This window comes from Pan paniscus, chromosome 3, assembly GCF_029289425.2.
Source record: "Pan paniscus chromosome 3, NHGRI_mPanPan1-v2.0_pri, whole genome shotgun sequence".
In the NCBI taxonomy this organism is placed as follows: domain Eukaryota; kingdom Metazoa; phylum Chordata; class Mammalia; order Primates; family Hominidae; genus Pan; species Pan paniscus.
The window spans coordinates 177809303-177828727 of record NC_073252.2 but is presented as its reverse complement, the minus strand read 5'-3'; the positions used below and the strand labels follow the sequence as shown (position 1 = coordinate 177828727).

At 37.4% G+C, this 19425-nt stretch overlaps 1 protein-coding gene across 1 annotated transcript in view; it reads right to left on the bottom strand.

Moving 5' to 3' along the window:
- Positions 1 to 14620, bottom strand: part of TENM3 (teneurin transmembrane protein 3) — a 2735422-nt gene extending 2720802 nt beyond the window's left edge. The window contains exon 1 of the mRNA XM_034959455.3: positions 14268 to 14620. The gene's annotated coding sequence lies outside the window, so the exon portion shown is untranslated. The remainder of the gene's footprint in view (positions 1 to 14267) is intronic.
- Positions 14621 to 19425: the final 4805 nt, after the last annotated feature.

Below are 19425 nucleotides of genomic sequence, written 5' to 3'. Positions count from 1 at the left end.
ACTTTCCAAGAAATATATAAAATTTTGTGTTTGCATCCAAATGAAATCTACAGCTATGAAAATAGTTAAAATAAAGCCATTAAAAATTCAGCAAAAGAGCAAAGAATATTTTAAACCATAAATCACATATTGGGAAGTGTGAGATGTGTCTTGAATTAATGTGCACTTTTTATCATAACAGTGTCCTTGAAATCTGCATCATGGAGTGATAATCAAGTCAGAGTATATCAAATTGAGTTTCTCATACTTTAGTATTTAAACTGTAAAAATGGGAGTCTAAGAAATAATTTATATTCAATTTTCTTTTTTACAGTGCTATGATTTCAAAGGTTACATGACTAATGTTAGTTTCCAACATTGTTCTGCAAAGAATAAAAGCTTTGTGCTAACTAAAGAATATTTAAAATTCACTGAACTCAAGATATACATACCAGTTTCTGGTACCCACCCACCCACCCACCCAATTTAAATAACTGCATCTATTGAGAAAGAATGAGACAAGAATGAAAATAAAGAGAGCACCATTTTCATATGCCAGAAACTGTGCCAGAGTTGCCCTGTTCTATATAAGAGCCAATAAGAGGTTATTTAAATTTAAGTTAATTAAAATTAAATACATTCCAAGGGGAAACTATGTGGCTAGTGGCTACTGTTTTGAGTAGCATAGGTAGAGGACAATCCCAGAATCACAGAAAGTTCTTTTGGACGGCACTGAAGGCAGTTATTTTTCTTCCCAAGAATAATGAAAAATAATTTCTTTTTATTCATCATTTCAGATGGGACAACTGAAGTTCAGAAGAAAAAATAAACAGCATATTCAAGTTTAGAATATTAGTAACTGGTGAACCAACGACTTTATGTCAGTTCAGTTTGGTTTCTGAGCCTCTGCTTTTTCCACTTAATATGTAGAACTGACTGACAGAAAGAAATCCTTAACATTAGGAATAGCTCATGGAAGGCCCCTCCCTGAGCTGAACACAGCCTCAAAAATCTCACCACAGGTAGCACTGGCACAACTTGTCCCTGGAATATTTATCCTTGTCCTTTCTATATTCCTTGTCTTACACTAGATTCTCTGAACTGTGCTGAGTTCTTACTAGTGTGTACATTTTTGAATTAAGTTCACATTGCAACTCAGGTTTCTCCATTACCTCTTACCTCTAGCAAAAATTTAGCAACTGTGCCAAATAGTATATTTATATTTTATACTACCTAATGAGACAACTTCTGCAGGTGACACAGTCTAAATGTCATGTCCAAACTTAACCCTCTAAGTTCTACCAACATTGTCCTTTTCCACATTTGTGGACTGAATAACATCTCCCAAAAAGATATGCCTAAACCCTACCCCCCAGTACTTATGAATGTGAATTTACTGTTAAAAAATAATTTTTGCAGATAATTAAGGATCCTGGGATGAGATCATCTTGGATTCAAGGTGAGCAGTAAATCCAATGACCTATGTCCTGACAAGTATAAGGAGAGGGAGGTTTGAAGCACACAGTCAACGATCAGAAAATACAGAAGTGAAGATCAAATGGAGATGGAGGCAGACATTGGAGTGATGTGAGTACAGCCCAGGAGCAGGAAGGACTCAGGACCACTACCAGAAGCTAGGAGGGAGGGACGGAACAGAATGTCTCTCAGAGCCTCCGGGAAGAACCCAACTGCCGGCATCTTGCTTTTGGACTTCTGGCTTCCAGAACCATGAGATGATACATTTCTGTTTTTGTAAGCCACCCAGTTAGTGTAATTTGTTTCGGCAGCTCGAGGGAACTCACAAAGCCACCATCCCTGTCACTACAACTTCTTTTCCGTGCTTTGATCTCTTCAAAGCAGTTTCTTCCACATCTCCCAAAGATATAATCAAGAATTTCTTGTGACTAAATTCCCAATTAACGCAAACAACTAAATGCGATCTGGGTGAACACCTGAAGAAAAATGTCAAAAATACGTAAATGTTAGGTTATGGGAAAATGATTTTGCCTGTTAAAATTCGGCTGACTGGCTGGGTCTAGACACACACCACTTCCTTTTTTAAAGTTCTGAACAGGCGCCGAGGCACTAGAAGCCTAAGGAGACTGAATGACATAAGATGTGTGAAAGTGTATTGTTGATCAATGCTACAGGAGAAAAACAGCTTCATCTAACTGACAAAGGAGGGTTCCATTTAATGCGACATATAGGTACTGATATGCAAATTAATTATTACTGTGCATGGTGATAAGAAAAAAGACAAAGAATATAAAAATTTACATTTTATTATTTTATATGGCCAAACCAAATTATTTTAGATGATCTTACCTTATATTTCTCTGGCATCTGCAAAATCAAAGTTTACCAATTTTCCATATCCTGAATCTTTTAATGGTTCTTGAGTACAGAAACTATTTAGAAAGACTCTCACAAAGTCAAACATTGTGTTTTAAATTGCCCCAAATTCCCTAATTCTATAAAAGGTAGCTGTTTTCCTCCTAAGGTCTAGTGCTGGTAAATAGAGTTATTTACACAGATCATATTCACCTAGGTGCTCACTAAAAATAAAAATGTGGATTGATCACTTTAAGGACATAATGCTGTAAGTGAAAGGCCAGGATGGAAGTGAAATCTCAACCAGGGGAAATAAGAGGAGCAACCTCAGTAATTAATGGTAAGGGTGATCAAAGGTAGAGAAAGGGAGGACTTGACCTTTCTTCTGGTAGAGTACAGACGGTATGGGCCAGCCAGGTGTTGGCTTCAGAGCCAAGGGAGCTCCTGACCCAGACACAAGACATCTCCTTATTAAAAGACTTCAAGACTTAAATAAAGAAAAGAACATATTGCCCAAAACTCATCTGCAAATAATTGCAATAAATAGTACCACATCATTTCCTTGTGGGGATTGGGATAAGGGATCAAAACATATTCAGTCCCAGAAAATGAAGCAGGGGGGTTAAAAAATATAATTGTAATTTGAAAGAGCAAGCTTCTTCAGGTTTGCTAGGAAGAAAACAGTATCCTCACCCGTAGAGAGGAAAATGATCAGAAGGCCTGACAGGCCTTGACCATTTAATTTACAAACTAACCTGTTATCATTTTTTGTTTATTTTTCTTGAGATGTGGTCATCAATAACAGGTAGTAGATGCAAAGGGAACCACTTAAAATCACTTTACCCTAATTAAAATTTATGCTAGCCCCCAGTCTCTAGGTTTCTCCAGTTAAGAAAGGTCATGTTTTCAGGGGGGAAAAGAATACTGGAAAAAAAACAAAAAGAGAGAAAGAAGAACAGAAAAAAGGACTAAAGTTTAACATCAAATGACATATGTGCCTAAGACTCTCCATAGTATACCGATCCATTCCTACCTGAGACTTCTATTATATACATTAGAGGCTTTGCACTGTTTGCTGACAAGAGAATACAGACGATCAGAATTATCACACCTTGACTGATAGGAAATTTGCTGCTGAAGGTTTGCAGCTAATTTTCTAGTCTAAATTGAAGGTTTTTATTCTACTAATTTAAGCCTACAATTAAAAAAATTATTTTAAAAGCAAAAACTTCTAGAAAGAGCATTTTTTACAGACCTGGAGAGAGTGGCACTGAAAGAGGAAAGGTTATCTACCCCGGGATAACCAGATTCAGGTAGGGGGCAAAATAACTGGATTTAAAACAACAAACAAGGACAAATCTAATTCATAAGTTAATTCAATAGGGATGTGTTAAGTACCTGTAAACTTTATTCAGAGAAACAACCAAACTGGCCAGGCACGGTGGCTCACGCCTGTAATCCCAGCAGTTTTGGGAGGCCAAGGCGGGTGGATCACCTGAGGTCAGGAGTTTGAGACCAGCCTGGCCAACATGGTGAAACTCCGTCTCTACTACAATTACAAAAATTAGCTGGGTATGGTGGTAAACACCTGTAATCCCAGCTACTCAGGAGGCTGAGGCAGAAGAATAGCTTGAACCCAGGAAACGGAGGTTGCAGTGAGCTGAAACCGTGCCACTGCACTCCAGCCTGGGTGACAGAGACTTGTCTCTAAAACAAAACAAAACAAAACAAAAGCAACCAAACAAAAAGAAAATTTTCGTTTGTTTGTTTCCTGGAAACTAAAGTGATTGGAAATATTTTTAAAACTAAGTGAGAAAACAGGGACACACATTTGAATATATTTAAACATACCTAAGGTATGTATTGAAATATTGGCCTATAGTATACATTAATTGAATTTGTGTAAGTTTGTGCAAGAATTAATATACACAGATGTACATACACATGCATATATCTATTATTTCTGCAGTGGAAATAAAATAATAGAGAAATAACTGCAGATATATGTGACACTATCTATTTGCCTATATTTTAAAATATTATGCAGCGAGAATGAAATTCTTTAACTGAAGAAAACTAAAACTTTGTTAGAATTTGAACATCAGTCCAAACAACTGGTGTTTTATTACATCTACCTGCAAGAAAATTGATCTAAGAACATCTTGCAACTTTACAATTAATTGGCAGCGAGTGAGTTAATGCTGATAAATCATGAAAATCTACAAACATGTTTTTATTCCTATACACTACTTTATTTTCTTCTAAAATCAGAAATAGAGTTATAATGATAAAACATCAGTGTTGGTAATATTCTCTAAGTATTATTACAAATTCCTTGGGTTGTAAGTGAGGAAATTGGAGCTAAGAGATATGCAATAACCCACCCGAGATCACACAGCTTTGAATGAAAGCCAAATCTCAGATTAGACAGCATTCAGTGTTATATCTATAATACTAGAATATCAGATATAATTTTTTCAAGCAGTGATTCCCCAAGAGTGAACCACAACAGTATGGAGGGTCCAATTATTCAAGAAAATGCTTACGAAAGCTGTTATCTCAATTATATTAAAAATAAAAAATATCCAAGCATACACTAACGTAATTTAACTTTTTAAAATTTTTCCTAAATAAATATTTTGGGATGTCAGCAAAGATACAAACAATAGTAAAATTGTTCATTTAGCTTTCTTTCTAATATGAACAACTTAAACAACTGAAATATCCAACCATAACAAACTGTTAACTTCTGCTAGATCCATAGAATGAAATAACACATGACTATGAAAATGATGTTGTAGTGAAAGATTTAATGGCTTCAGAATTTTAATTTTTAAAAAATGTTATGCAAAATGTTATGATAAATATAGCATAATTGACATACATAAAATATGTATATAATATACCACAATATCACTCACATTTATCTTATAGAATTGTGTTTTGTATTGTATTTTGCATTTGTAGTTTGTATTTTAATGCATTATTACACTTAAGAACTATTTCAGAAGTCAGAAAAGAAATGCTGAAATTGTGATTTCATCATAATCATATGATGGAATACTGAACAATGGTTATAATGAATGAACTAGTTCTAAGTGTACGAACAAAGAAAAAATTTTAAAATCATGAAGAGCAGAAAAGCAAACTGTAAAACGATACACAGAGTGAATGTATAATGAATGTTAAAATGTGACTTCTCTTCTAAATTGATCTTTAAAATTTCATTTAATAAATATTATAAAGACTATAGATTTAATATTGAATATTGGTTCTGTGGGGGCAAATAATTAAAAGCCCTAATAAATACTACAATACAAATATTTTTGAAGCATCTTTCTTCTGACCATGTTACTTATCTCAAATTTTTATTCCTTTTTTGTTCCCTCAACTAATTTTCTTTTTAATTTTCATGCTATTTTAATAAAAAGAGTATTAAACCAAAAGAGTAAGTATTCCTGTACTCCATGTTTTGTCTTTGTAGTCTTCAAAATAAACGTTCTCATTAGTGACATGAAGACTTCTCTCAGAGGTCGCTGATGAACAGGTCTCAGGTTTGGCACTATTTTGGTGACCTTGTTCTTACAGGTTTGGTTTACAGTATGTGTCAGTGTTGCAGATCTAATTAGATTTGAGGATGATGACTCGCACTAACATTCACAAGGAAATGAAATGTATAACCTATTATGCCGATTTATTAATTTGTAATCAAAATCAAATAGGAGCCTGGAGCTCTTGCCTGCTGCCTGCAGAAGCACCCTGAACACCTTACTTCACTAAAGAAAATGGGCAAGAGTAAACAGATTGTCTGAAGGTGGCTTGGTGAGCATGAATTAGAATACATTATTCTATTTATGTGATATACTCCTAATGCCATCAGACCATGCAGGTCTGCAGCATCAAGTATTCAGAAAGCTAGCAACTACTTTCTTTCCCAGAGGGCACCCATGTGAGTATTACCAAACACTGCCCTTCAGATTCTGGTTAAGTTTGCATGTTTTCCACACACAATTAGAAACATTTATCTCATAGACATTGTTAAGACTGTCAGTATGATTGGACCTGCTGCCTTGGGAATATATTCTATCCTTTTTGATAGAGATTCTTTTTCTCACAAATCTATAGATTTGGTCTCATATTACATATGAGGGGTCTTCTGATCCATTATTTCTTGACCGGTTTTTGAAATTTGAAGAGATTTCTGAGGTGACTTGCTTATTCTTTTGCCTAGAGGCGTATTTTTTTCTTAATTGTATATAAAAACATTATTTACTAAAACGTTTTGCATATTATTCACATTTTAAACTCTTCTGCCTTACAAAATGGAAAACATTTTACAAAAAATTCTGCCAATATATACTTATTTAGAACATCAGAAATAATTTTTGAATTGATACGTCAGTTGTAATTCTATAAATGATATTACATAATGAGCGAAACCACTGTCCCTTATTGTTATGGTTGTTGGTCTTCTCAAACAATTTAAAAATTAATTTTCTATAATTTCTTTGGGGTTATGAAAAGCTGATCCATGCAAATAGGAAGTGTTGCAAATCCTTTTCAATTTTATTCTAATCACACACTGATTCCAAATAATAACTCACTAAAATAAAATGACCAAGCTCCAGAAACGGGAAAATGCAAAGAATCTTACCATACGATAATATTTTTAATCGAGATTTTTCCCAAATCACATTATCTGATATTTAAAAATTAAAGAGAACATTAAGCAGATAATTTTATTCATGTGCAATTCACGCTAAAGCAGATTCGAGTGTGAATTCTGTTTCAAAGGTACTGGTAAGTTCAAATTTCTCTCTGTTTTGGTTATGTCAAAAGCAGTGTCATTATGATAATTTGTTTCATTTGTACTGTTGGTACATGCACTCTTTTATTTAAATATATCAACAACAAAATTTTTAAGTGCTATAAGGTTTACTTTTTAAAATAGACTAAACTGGAACTACCAACATTGTATAAAACAATGGTGGCTGAAATAAGACTTTCTTAAAAAATAAATTTATAAATCATTCTATGTAAATATTACTAGCATAACAATTTGGACATAAACCTTGCCAAAATCAGTAATAGGGACCTGAACATTTAAGACTATTGTTAACATTATTTCTTATACTTTACTATTTCAAGGTTAGTTTTCCCTCAAAATTTCTGAAAACAAATACTGAGATTTCTATCTGTTTTATAATTTGTATTATCACAAAGTTTTCATTTCTTGAAATTTAATTTAATATGTGTACAATAACCATTAAATTTTTGCTTTCTTTGTTCAAATTAATCACTGTGAACTGTTTTAAAAGCAAAATTTTAAAAAGCATAAGGTTCACAAGTAATAAGAAACACCGTTTTGTTGAAAATGTTATTAGATTTCTTAAAGAAGTAAACAAATTGTAAGCAAGCAATAAAAAAATCACTGACCTTTAATTACATGAAAATTAACCTTTTTGGTTTTGATCCCATAGTTACAAATAAAATTTTGAAGAAATCACTAACAAATTTGACTCACACAAATAATTTTAGAAAAATATATATTATGAGTGTTAATACTTTATATGAGTTTAACATATTTTAAATCAAAATAAAATAAAGTTGGCAATAACTGCAATATTGTCAACTCTGCTCTGAATATAAAAAGCAAAATAATTAAGTTGTATAGAAAAGTATTAATGTGAAAAGTATGAATAAAAAACTTCACAATGATAACACAAGAGGACCTGTATTTGGGAAAAATCCTACAATATAAATAATGACACATGCAAAATATAAATTTAATACTTTTGAAACTCAAATCTTTAGGCAACATACTTAAGAATTGAAGGCACTTTAGTGTATTTAATTTTATCAAAAAAACATTTATTTTGCAGAAGGAATTGTTATATCCTACATGAAATTAAAATAAATAAATCTGTAAGACAATGAGAAAAAGAAATTATGAACATCCCATCATAAAACAAATATTTTCTGGTTGTTAACCTTAGACTATCTTGCATCTATTTGTTATTAAAAGAAAGATATCAGTTGTACTGATTTTTATTTGATAATAAGAAGAGATCAAAGATAGACAGATCCTAATATTTATTGAGCACTTAATTTGACATTTATGTTTTAAAAATTTTTATCAATATTATAGATGCTGTTTAAATTTAGGTAAATATACTTTAAGAAAAAGGCTTAGAGATGGAAAGTAAATTGGTATGTTTATTTTTCAATAATAACTGCTTAACCTTTAAATCTATGTTCAACAAGATACCATTATCTTCTCAGAATATTCTATTCTACTGATAGTACATATTAATTGACATAGAAAATTAAAAGACACACACACACACACATATACACAAGAAAGCCAATTTATCATTTCTAGTTGCCATTTTGGCTGAAATATGGGATTATTTATTCTTGCTGCTGTTAATTTTATATACAACCAAAACTTAAACCTATAAATATTTATCTTCTTCTAAATAACAAAATTAAATCCTAAAAACTACATCAACAACTTATTCTTAGTTTTTATTATTTTTATTTTATGCTTTATTTTATTTTAATAGACAACTATTAAAAATCAGTCTACTATATAATTGCTGAATTATTTTTAAAAAGGTAATGTGAATAAATCTTTCTGCTTAATGAATGATGGATTGAGCTATAAGATGAAAAAATATTAAGTATTGATGTAATCCATTAATACACTGATATTTGTGACTGTGATTAGTTCTCATTAAAAGTGTCCAGGTTTAAAAAATGTTAAAATAAAGTTTATTTAGAAAACTGGTGGTATAAACTGGAGGGAAGACATTCATGGAAAGGTGTCTCCTCACTTTTCTCCCTCTGTCATATAGTTGAAGCTGACATATGGACACTTTCTGTTCTCACATGCCCATGGCACTAATTTAGTAAATTCTATAGACCCAGAGCAGAGATTGTTTTATTGTCTGTTTCGCATAATAATGTTCTAAATCTAATGTTACCAGTAAAGATCTCTGTCGTACAATAATTATCAATATTTATTACTAAAGCAAGTTCTTGAATATACTGTAATTTAAGCATGGAAAGTTGAATAAGAATCTAATATAATTTATATTCATAATAAAAGTACTAGCAAAGTAGTAATAATACTGATTTGGGGGTATATAGGAAGTAACATCAACTTAAAACTTTTTGCAACACCAGTATTCAGCCTCTCAATTTGCCAGCAGTATTCTATGTGTTAGCTGCCTTCAGTTTAGTCACAGAGTTCTGATGATCATAATCAATCATACATTTCAAAACCTTTAAGATATTCATATTGGAAAACACAGTATAATTCTATTTGTTAAGGGTGCTGTGAAATAATCAAAATCATGAAACATATTCCTATCAGAATGAAAATGCTAGTTAGACAACTGTCTTATTCTAATAATATCAGGTACCTTTAATTATGCCTCTCCAATCTCCTACCTTTGGAAAATGATAATTAGAAAGGTATGCTTATTATAATACTTAGTAAGTGTGCTTCTGGTAAATAATTTTTCACGCACTTGATACCCACTTTTGATCCATCCACCTTTTTCCATAATAAGTTCTAAATATAAGTCCTTTAAAACATGAAAGATAGTTTTTGACCACTATAAAGAATGACTATGTTCATCTTGTCCCATGGTTTTAATCCCTTGGTAACAATATAAACAGTTTATATAACATAGTGTATTTAGAGGTTATCACAAGTTTCATGGTAATTACGTGAATAGTAGGGCAGCTTACCCAATTATATTTCTATGACTAAATATCTCTAAAGCTATATGGCAGAACTGTCCTATACAGTAACATATAGAAAATTACCTGAGGACTCTGGGGCTTCAAAAAAATTTTGGGATAATCAGTGAAATAAAATCTATCCCTGAATATTGTATGAGCAAAACTGTACTCATGTTAAAAATATGTTTTATGAGATATATATCATATAACATATGCCATAAAACAATCATATTATACATATATAATTAAGCTATATTCTTCGTAGACTTTTATACAAAGAAGTGGTAATTAAAGAGAGTTAAAGGTAAAGGTGTTTGTACCCAATACGGCATTAACATATAAAAATTAAATTACAGTAATACTCAAAGTTGGAAATATTATTTGGGATAAATCTTACATCCTCATCATTTCTGCTAAAATTTATATCCGAAGATACATTTTTCACTGCTGTACTCATCTAGAATAATTTTTTTATATTATGATTTTTTCCTTATATATAGCGCTAGAAACTTTTTCTTCTTATTAAAAACTAATGGTGCCTCCCAATAAAACACCCAAGTTTCAAATATATATGCCTTTTCTATAAATTATAAGTGAAAGTCATGTTCAGTCATACTTGACACTAAGAGAAACCAAACAGGCAGGTGACAAGACAGAAACTAAAGAATAAAAGGTTTCATCTTTTGCTTGATCCTCACTGACTGATAAACCCATGTTAACTCCCAGAAGATAACTTAATGGAGAAAAAGCCAAAATCTCTGCTTCTTCATAATCTCTCAATCCCTCTATATGAGTTTCAAAAACTTAATTCAGTTGAAATATTAGGTTGGTGCAAATGTAATTGCGGTTTTATATTTAAGTCTAAACCCAGTGGCTACATTTTATGGTGCTGGAAGAAAACTACCTAATAGAGCTATATTATAGCTCTATTAGAACAATGTCCTAAGGAGATGGAATGAAAATACAAATAATGCAGAAAGTGCATTAAAATTACTGTAATAACAAGTGCAAACACTTGGTGAATGCCAAGCTTCAACTATTACCACGAGGCTTAGGTTAAATACAGATCCTCTACTTAACAGATATCTATTTTTGATCAAGTTTTTAAAATGAGAATTTAAAGTTGATGATTAGACTATTTTCCAAAATTCTTCAATAGGCACATTGCCACTCCCATTACCAAGATTCCCAGTGAAAACTGATGACCCATGTGTGTATGTATATATGTATGTATGTATGTATGTATGTATGTATCCAATATTTCCCTCCATAAACTTGAACTCAACTTCAGTAGCATATTACAGGATTCTATCAGTCCAATAAACTTAACTGAAAACGCTCAGTACTATACGAAGAGTATTTAGTGATTATATTTTAAAGTCTCAAAATATGTAGAAATACATATGTCAAAGTTATATCAAAATTATGTCAATCTTATCAGCATTTCATTTATATTGAGTTTACAGAAAAACTTACAAGGCACCCGGTTTTCTCTGAAGACATATATCACATGAGCAATGACCATAATATACCTACGTTTAACCTAATTTTACTACATTAACATTGCTTTGACCAGCTGATTTTTAAACTATCAATAAGAGTTATATTGGAGGAATTTAACACATTTAATAGAGATGATAAATTAGTAAATGTCTGGTATTCATATTTTCAAACATTTAAATATGGCATAAAACTTTCAGCATCTTACACTGAAACCCTTTTGTTCTTGCCTGTGTAAAGGGGCATAAATTTAGAATGGAATAAATTTAGAAAAATCTATAATCATTTAATCTGTGTGGCAACAGGCGGGATAAAATTAGTTCCTTCAGAAAGGTAGTTATACTATTTTATAACACTGGGAGTTCTAAGCCTTCTTGGATATTATGCGAATGTGAAAGAAACATAGTTTCAGAATGCAAAAGTAAGTACTTTGCTACAGACGTTATCTGAAGATTTAGAAAACAGTCACATATATTTTATAAACATGTGCCCTCAGTGTAAAGCATGTTTAATTCAAATGATTGCTAGTGCTACATTTTTCAATGGCATCGTGTCTGTCTCTAAATTCCTTAAAATGTTTGCTGTATGGCTGTAACTTTTAAATTGCTAAATGATGACATTAAAGTAAGACCTAATAGGATTTTTTTCAGAGTAGTTAAGCTCAGTTCTCTGCCACGGTAAAATCTATGACAAAACACAATGAAAGGAGCAAGAGATGGGAGATGAGCAGACTAGATTGAAGAACCAGTTCTTTCCTGAAACGGTGCAACAAAGCAGGTGCCTAAGTCTTTGCCGTTCTGCCTGTGAAATGGGCAGCCCATTTGTCTCTGTTCACTTTAAAGCTATTTTTTCAGATGCATGACTGATTGCAAAGTTTTAAAATTTTTGTAGGAAGGCAGATTCTCTCCTCATGTTATTGTTACCATAATATATCAATGTAAGGATTTTTTAAAGTGGCTTTTGAAGAATTTTGTCTTTGTCTCTGAAGGTAAAATGAATGTGACCAGATCACACCAGATCTAAATTTCATGAAATTTTGGGGAAGAAGGAACATCAATTCACAAGAATGACTAAAAAGTTTTATTAACTTTTTCCTTCAATTTAAGCTGCAGTAAATTATTTGAAGAAATAAGTGTATTTAGCTATCTTAACTTTGCAAAACACAAATTCAGTTGCATTTAGAATACTAAAAAGTATTCAAAATGATGTTTGCTTACGTTCAAATGCAAGTTTTTATACTCTTTTAAACTATAACACAATAATTAGACTTTTATTATGGCAGAATGCGTTGTTTTTCATGTCGTTGTGAGTCACCGCAATATATAACCAAAGGACCAGTTGACATTTCTGACATGAATGAATCATCCTGTACTCTAATATGCACAAAAACTATTTTCAAATGCTTTATGAATGAAAAAGAAGCCTAAAGAATTGAAGTTTCTGCAGATATATTCCAATCATATTTCAGTAGACACAAATTTTTTTCCAAATATGACAGTAAAACCAGTGTCTCCCCTAAAGTGAGCTCCATACACATTTATTTGGCCTCTTTGTGATTCCATCGGGATATATGAGTGTTATGCAGGTTCCAGTATAGTTTTCCACTGCTCCATCTGCTGGATATGTCTACATCTCCTGCACCAAAGTGGTAACCTCTGAAAAGTAACATGAACTAATTCAGCAGGTGGCTTCAAAAGGCTCAAGCACGTTGCTTGGAAACTTACTATGACTTCTAAATTTTTGTTTCACTAAAAACTTCCTACTTCATCGTAAGAAAAAATAATAATAATGAACCTATAACTATTACTAAAATAGTATGGCACGGAAGATACGTTTCCCAGTAGGTGATACGTTACAAACAAGAAGGCGCTGGGCAATTCATTGCAGGTTTGCACACCGCTCTGATCTTACTGATTTTGGCATTTATCTGAGAGGTTTCAGAGTCCTTCACCTAATCTAGAAATGGAAATCGTATGCATAAAAGTTTTAAAGAGATTTTTAAGCATGTCTGTTATTAAGCACATAAATACCACAAAAGGAAATCATGCCTCTCCAAACACGATTTACCAAGGATCAGGGAGCCCTTAGCATTTTCCCCCGCAGCGTCTTTGCAGGCAGCTCCAGAGTTGCGCTCTCCGACGAGGCAGCCCCACTTTTCCTCCTTCTCCCAGTCACAGACGGGACAACGTGCAGCTGCCGCCACCGGCCAGGCCGCTGTCACCGCTGTCACCGCTGCCGCCGCCGCCGCTGCTTCAAAACCACAGCGGCTACTGCAAAGAAAGGGTTACTCCTCTCTTGGAGTCAAGTGGCTGCAAACTTCACCTGCTTTTCATGTACCTTCTCCTGCAAACTTGTACGTCCTTCCGTGCAGAAGGAGCAAGGAAAACCATTACCAGCATCACAGGGAACATCATAATGAAGGACACCCCCGGAAGGTAAGACCTGCGAGTTATTCCGAAATACGATCTTAATCCAGATGGGAACCACCGCTGCCAGCAGATCCTCCCCCCCACCCTCCTCTCGGTTCCCATCAGCGAGCGGAGCCCACGCTGCCAGGGAGGGCGGCTGCAGCGGCCGCCGGCATGTGCGAGGTGGAGGTAAAGTTTGACAAATGATGACCACTCTGGGAAGGGGAAGAATCTAGGCAGCCAAAAATCCGCGCGGGGTGTGCTAGGGAAGAAGCCGCGCCGGGAAGCGCCACGTACCTTGCTGCGGTGCCAGGCGCGGAGGCTGAGGAGAGAGTCGGTGGAGGTGGCGGGGCGAGCGTCCAGCCCTGGCCGCGGGCTCCCTCCCGGGGCGAGCGGAGCCGCCGCCGCCGCGCCCGGGCGCAGGGCCGAGCGGCCGCCGCCTCGCCAAAGGCGCTGGGCAACGCCACTCACTTGGCCCGGGGAAGTTGGGCAGCCTCCGCCGCGGCCTCGGCGCTCGGCGAGAGCAACACGTTTAGTTTGAACTTTCCAGCTCCAGTCCCGGCAAATCCACACTCACGCACACACGCGCGCGCGCGGACAGCCTCTCAGAGGCGCGCGAGCGGGCCCCGCTGGCTCTCTGGTCGCGTCTTGCTCTCTCCCTCGCTCTTATTGGCGCGGAGGTGATTGTTTTATTTATTTATTTCCTCCTCCCGGCTCCATCCCTCCTCCCCGCGCCTCCCTCTCCGGCTTCCCCTCCTCCTCCTCCTCCTCCTCCCCGGTCTGCGGGGCCGGCCGCGGCGGTCGCTCCAGCTGCAGCGTGGCGGGGCTGCGCGGCGGGACCCGGCGGGGGCGCACCGGGTGGGGGCGCTCCGGGCGGGGGCGCTCCGGGCGGGGGCGCACCGGGTGGGGGCGCTCCGGGCGGGGGCGCACCGGGTGGGGGCGCTCCGGGCGGGGGCGCACCGGGTGGGGGCGCTCCGGGCGGGGGCGCGGGGCCGGGCGGGCGGGGACGCCGGGGCTGCCGCCTTGGCTGAGGTGAGGGAATGTGGGGGAGGCAAGGGGAGGACGCTGCCGCCTGCCGCACTGTGCTGTGCCGGGGGCACCCAGCCGGCTGCTGCCGGGGAGAAGCGGGGCGAACCCCGCGCCGCGGCCGAGGAACTGCGCGAGGGGCGGCTGGCTCGGCGCGCCCGGACCCGGCTCCCTCTTCCGCCGGCCGGGTGAGAAGGCTCAGTCGCTTCCTAGCCGCCGCCACCCCGCTTCCTTTCCTGCTCTCCCCGGGGGCTCCCCACAGCCCCTCGGGGATGCTCGGACGCGCGCCGCCACCGTTTATCCACAGAAGACGGGGGTTTGCATCATTTGTGAATGGTGGTTTCAGCGCTACGCGGTTAGGCTGCATCCACTTTCCAGCCGCCGCTGCCCCGACTCTGGGGAAAGGTGCAGCCACCGCCGGGCAGGGCGGGCTCAGGCCTCCGGGGCAATGAAGTGGGAGTCTGCGGACCACGGCCCCCGGCGCGAGTTGGGGTGCCTACGTGACACTCCAGACCCACCTACAAGAGCCAGGGCGGCAGTGGCTCTGCTGCCACCATTCGCCCCCAAAATGAGCTCTAAAACGGCAATTGACCGCTGTTGCTACGGTCTTTCAGTCACGGCCTACCGGGCTCCCAAACCTGCGGGAGAGGCGACCTGAAAGCCGGCCGCCCTCCCCCACACCAGTTACCCAAAGGCCGGGCTGGAAAGAGCCCTGGGCAGAGCCCCGGAGACCGGTGGGCGGCTCTGTGCTGCCTGCCCCGCTTCCGAGCGGCTTCTCCAACGCCAGCCCTTCCAGGCTTCCCGTTAGGTAAACCTGTTTTGGCTTTTTTTTTTTCTCCTTTGATTTGCTATTTATTTATTTTTAGGAATTCATGATTTCAGTCACAAAAGGGGGAAAAATTAAAAGGAAGTAAGTCTACAATAGATCTGCATAAATACAGCCAGTTAACTAAGCAGCATCACAAAGGCTGCAATGTAAATCTCACGCCTTGGAATTGGAGGCAGGTTGGTTTCCTCAGCGTTTGCCCTCCGAAGTCCTCGCAGCCTTGGACTGCATTGTACAAGGTCTACAGATACAGGAAGATGGTGACACTGGAGTCCTTGCCCTGATCCGTCACAGTATGCATATGTATGTAAACTGTGCTTTCCTTTCTATCCAAACCTTCCAATTTCCCTGAAATGTATTCATTAGCTATGCATTTCTTAGTCTTCTGGATCTTTTCTCAGAAATTCACCGTTAAGGGCACAAATACTACTTAAGGAGCCGGTTTTACATACTTTACATTTTCCTTGACATCCCGAGTAAGCCCCCCAGAGGTCAGACGGGGAACGGGTGAGGTCAGAAAATGGGAGAAGGTGGGAAAAAAAATGTTTATCTTTTAGGTGGAAAAAAAAATGTTTATCTTTTCAGCATGTTCTAGTTCTCTTGCCCCAGCATAATAATGTGCACTTGCCATTTTCAAAGAAGGGAAACAGGAAATGCCCATTTCTGGACCTTTAACTACTCCCGTATTCATGAAACACCGGCTTATTACTGAGAAAAACGGCCACCCATAATTCAATTTAAGACCTTTATTGAATGGAGGAATCTAGAGATAATACCTAAAAGGCAGTAAAGTGCCTTACTGGTCAGCTGAGTGGCGGACATGAAGATGTGCCCGTCTCTGATGACATCTATGCCAGTGAGATAGTAAGAGTTTCACTCAAAATCTGAAAGAACCACGTGCAATTTTAAAGCCAAAGCTTTGGAAGCACATGTATTTCTCCAGAATTATAGTCCCCTGCTCCAGAGGTAGGCAGCCTCTAACATAGGGAAATATCTGTCTGATATTGATAGCTTCGATTGTGTTTTACATACAACGTTTTCTGTATACACACACACATATACACGCACACACACACATATATATGAATCTAACACACACATGCACGCACACACACATATATACATCTGTATCTAACACATATATACGTACATATATATATACACACACGTACACACACACGTATTCCCCAACCCACCACCATACTTTGAACAACTCTTAAAACAGCATACTTTTTCTAATTTTCTCTGAGGGAATGCAACTGTTCTCCTTGTCCCTCCTCCCCATTTCCCCACACACTTGCACCCAATATGCTTCTCTTCTCCAGTGTCCAGTGGTAGCAGTGTTCACTGAGTTTTGCAATCCACATTATGATGGCTGTATTCACTGTATTCACTCTTACTAGAGAAACACACATTTGATGCTGGGAATGATATTGACACTAGATACAGCAAACATCATTGTCACAGTTATTAGATGGAGAAAAGATGAAACCAGGAATTGATTTCATCATCATAGTAAAGAACTGAATATTGTATAATGTCCATTTTCTGGAAACATCATCTGTTTCAATGATTGTGTTTATGTTTGTACCCACAGCCTAAAGCCTGATTCATAGAAATTTAAAAATATGTGTAGGGTGAATTAAAATTACGAATACATAAACAGGGTGGATAGCCTATTTCTTTGCTAAGGTCACTGAATCAGAAGGAAAATGAGATTAAACATAGGTAGTAAGGGATAACTTAATGTTTTCAAAGGTTATTGTCAGAAATACCAAAAATATACTATCTTTATGTAGAATATAAAAATGTGTAACTGCATTGAATTGATTAAATTTATTTAAAAATATTATTTAATTTCTTACTAAAGGGATGGAAAATAAAAGGACATAGAAAGGTTCTGAAGGGGACAGAGGGATGGAAGTTGTGACCGTAAGGGAAGGAAGCTGCAATGGTGGTAGAGGAGGGGCATGATAAGAAGATAAGAAACATGGAGAGAAAGAAAAGTATGAGAATCCCTTGATTTCTGGCCGAGAACATCAGCAGTCATCAGAAAATCCCTCTTAAACCCTGCTTAATATCCTGAATTTGTGAAAATTTCCCTAAACAGTTAAGTTGCTTGCGTTACCACTGATAGAGCTACATCATACAGGAGAGTGAAACCAAACCAATAATTCTCACTTCCACAGTCAAGAACTTCACTTTTCCCACTTTTTCATAAAAGGCACACTGAGTCATGAATGTAGATGGTACCATAATTTTAGTTCAATGTTTTAAAATTTATGAATGCACGTTGGCAAGTCACATAACTCCATCTTGTCCAGAGTCCCTACTTGTAATTTGCAACCAGTGATCTATTTATTTGTGTTTGCGTGTACATATGTATGTGTATGCAGACATATTATCAACATCTAACCAAAGGCACTGCAGTGTGTACATCTAGGTTACACATATGGAAACTGAAGCTCAAAAATAAAAATAAAAAATCTGTATTATTTGTCCCTGCTGGTAAAAAATATGTAAGCATTGCAATTTTGAATACCTAGGGTTAATACTAAACCATTTGCATGTTAGAAAATGACTACCAAAAAAAAAAATCATTTAAAAAGGTGTTCTTGGCCGGGCATGGTGGCTCAAGCCTGTAATCCCAGCACTTTGGGAGGCTGAGGAGGGCGAATCACAAGATCAGGAGATTGAGACCATTCTGGCTAACAGGGTGAAACCCCGTCTGTACTAAAAATACAAAAAAATTAGCTGGTCCTGGTGGCCGGAGCCTGTAATCCCAGTTACTCAGGTTGCAGTGAGCCCAGATCACGCCACTGCACTCCAGCCTGGGGGACAGAGTGAGACTCTGTCTCAAAAACAAACAAACAAAACAAAACAAAGATGTTCTTGATCTGTAATGTGTTTCGTCTCTTGCTTCTCCAAATTCTTCAGCATTTATCATTTTGGTGAATCTAAAAAAAAATCACTAACATAATATACTCATTTTTTATACATATTTGCACTTTATAAAACATTGATTTTCTAACTCTCCTATGTTCACTTTGCTTGTTAGAGTTGAAGATAAAGGTTCCTCTTCCCCATATACCCTCCACCACCACCCCCATCTCAGCTTTTTTTTTTTTTCCTACATCTGACATATCCAGTATGTACATTCAGGACATTGGAACAAAGACAGGAAGACTTTAGACAAGCTCTTCAATTATATCTGAAGTCAAGGAAAAGAAGGGCAGTAGATTAGCTGTTAGGGAATTTAAGGTTATAGAAATTCTGGGCAATGAAAAAGTTAATTTGCCAGAGGGACAGCACCATTTCCTTTATCTGTGTGAGGACAAATAGAATCTGTGTGCCAAGTGTGACTGTCCTTAAGCCTGTGGATATGAGCTCTTGAATACAGTCATCCTTACAGGTCAATGTGTCTGGACACTCTAGCTTCACTGTCACCAATCTCTTCCTTCCTATCCCACGAAAGGGCCTCATTCGATTATTTCTTATTTTCTTCCTTCCAATGCGGGATCCTTGCAAATCCTGTTTCCTGTGCTTAGACCCCACCAATTTCCTCCACTATTCAGCTAAGGTAACTCTTATTCATCTCCAAGC